The sequence below is a fragment of the Gossypium arboreum genome, chromosome 1, assembly GCF_025698485.1.
Source record: "Gossypium arboreum isolate Shixiya-1 chromosome 1, ASM2569848v2, whole genome shotgun sequence".
Classification (NCBI taxonomy): domain Eukaryota; kingdom Viridiplantae; phylum Streptophyta; class Magnoliopsida; order Malvales; family Malvaceae; genus Gossypium; species Gossypium arboreum.
The window spans coordinates 115,507,783-115,510,477 of NC_069070.1; the positions used below are offsets into that span (position 1 = coordinate 115,507,783).

Here is a 2,695-nt window from a genome sequence, read left to right on the forward strand (position 1 = left end):
TGTATCATATATTTTAATATTTTAATATTGTATTACACATGTATATTTCATATCACTTTATGTATAAGATATATTCTCGTATACCCTTATATATTATACATATGTTTTAGCATTTTTTTATGTTTTGTTATATATTAGTATACATATTTTATTATACATACCTATGTGTGCTTTTTGTTTTCATATATCATGTCATTCATTATTATACTTTATTATATAATTAACATCCGTGTTTTATCGTACATATGTATATGCATGTGCTCTTTATTTGTATTATTTTCGTATGTCATATTATTTATTCTTATATTCATTATTTTCATTATTGTCACATATATGTTATTTGGTGTACATACATTATTATTGTTGTTAATATAAATACACTTTTATGTTCATAGTATTCCTAATATATATTATGTATGTACATTTATACTATGTGTATATAGATCTAGTATGCATATATTTAGTATCATTACGTGTATGTCTCGAGGCCTTATATTTTCATCATCTCGTGTATGTTTCAAACAATATATATAATATATTTCTAATATTATCAACGTAACATTAGAAATAGGGCCTAAGCGGAACGATGGTTGCGAAACCACAAATTCAGGTAGAAAAAAAATTTTTTATTATTATTTTGAGGTTCATGGTATGATTACATGATTGTGCGAAAATTTCGTGATAAAATTCTATGCATAAAGTGCTTAAATTGAGGTTAGGGACTAAATCGAATAATTTGCAAAACTTGTATTCTAGAAGTTTTTAGTATGAAATTATTTTGGAATATTAATTAGGAGATCTTAAATGGTAATTTGACCAATTTTAAGTTCATGGACAAAATTAGGACATGGAAGGAATTTTTGAAAAGTTTAGTAAGGAGGGGCATTTTGGTCATTTGGTTATTAACATTAATAAAAAGGTAAAAGATGATAAAATTGTATCATCTTCTTCAAGTTACCAGCAGAACCTTACCTCTCTCCATAGCTGGGGTTTCTTCAACTTTCAAGCTTCATAGTAAGTGATTCCAAGCCCCGTTTTTAATGATCTTTACGTTTTTGAAGTCCCGGTAGCTCGATAAAGCTTATGCTAGCAATAATTTAAGTTAGGAATCAAATTCGGAAAAATACCCATAGGTGAAATTTGTGTATTTTGATGTTTTATGATGGAATATGAGGTTTTAAATTATGTTAGACAACTTGTGCTACTTGGTTTTAAGTGAAAACGAGTAAAAAGGCTTAATCGGTAAAAATACCTAATAGTCATAAGTACATGTTAGTGTGTGAATTTGATGTTGCCATAGAAGGGAAAAATGATCAGCATGTCATAAAACATAAGAAAATAGGATGAAGTTTAATTTATGAGCCTTGGGGCAAAAGTGCAAATATGTGAAAGTTTAGGGGCAAAAATGTAATTTTGCCAAAGTTTGAGTAAAGGGTTGTTTTGATAAATGTTGATATTAAATAAGCTAAATTTGCTATTATAGATCAAGAAGAGCGAAATTCGAGAGTAGATCGGGGAAAAGAAAAAGTAAAGGACTAAATTGTAAAGTTTAGTCACATGTTGTATCGAGGTAAGTTTACAGATAAATAAATGCAATATTCTTTTATTTTACATTATTATTGTCAATTTCAGCATTTATATATTTATGTTATGAAAATATTTAAAGTCGAATTTAAGGTGAAGTGACGGAGGAAAAGTGTTAGAAAGCCCAGTTGAACCCTAGGAATGTTAGGATATTAGGGTTGACAGACGAAATGAAATGAGCCATGTAAGCCCATATTAGAAATATGGCTTTGGAGACAGGATTGAGCCATGTAAGTCCATATTATATATGGCATTGGAGCAGAATAATTCATGTAAGTCCATGTCAAAGACATGGCATTGGCGAGATAATATTGATGAGCAGAGCGACCTAGTATCCTTAGTATTCCGAGTGGTTCAACGGGTCAGGATCTGAGTTAAATTACAGTGAATTAACAGCAAGGAAAAGTAGATTATATTTATGAAAAAGGAAAGGTCAGGTAAGAAAGAAGGTAAGGGAATAAAGAAGAAGATAGAAATTGAGAAGTAAAGAAATTTATGATGTTAGATGATATTATGCATAATTATCCATTATGTTGAATGTTGTGATTTATTTGCTTGTAAGCTTACTAAGCCTAGTGCTTAATCTCTTTATTTTCTTCTTCTTATAGTACTTATCTAGTCACTCGGGGATCGAAGGAAACGTCGGAGGCCGATCACACTATCAAAGAAATAACTCGGTATAATTAGATGTTTTGTTTTGTGTATGGCATGTATAGAAACTTAGCTACTTTTGGTATAATATGAGCAATGAATGATGTGTAAATACTTGCTAGTGATTAGCTAATAAAATAGCCGATGATATACATATTTATTAATATGTATGATTGATTGATGATTATCACATGAAAATTATGAAAATGTGAAAGTAACCTAAAAACAGATTCAAGTAACAGAAATGATGTAACTTTGAAAAATCACTAAAATTGTAGAAACATAGTTTGAAGATGAATAATATATGAAATTAAAGCTTATTATGTATATTTTCTTATGGAATAAGCAAAACAGGTAAAGGTATTATATTTTATGATATATCTGAGTTTTAGTGAAACAGGGTCAGAGTGATTTCTGGATCCCTGTTTCAACTTTGGAAATTCACCATAAATTGTAAAAA

At 29.0% G+C, this 2,695-nt stretch overlaps 1 long non-coding RNA gene across 1 annotated transcript; it reads left to right on the forward strand.

Annotated features, from left to right (window-relative positions):
• The first annotated feature begins 931 nt into the window (after positions 1–931).
• On the forward strand, positions 932–2,399 carry LOC128288638 (uncharacterized). Its single transcript, XR_008278782.1, has 3 exons — positions 932–1,014; positions 1,484–1,570; positions 2,193–2,399. It is a non-coding gene; the product is annotated as an uncharacterized LOC128288638 (long non-coding RNA).
• The last annotated feature ends 296 nt before the right edge of the window (positions 2,400–2,695 follow it).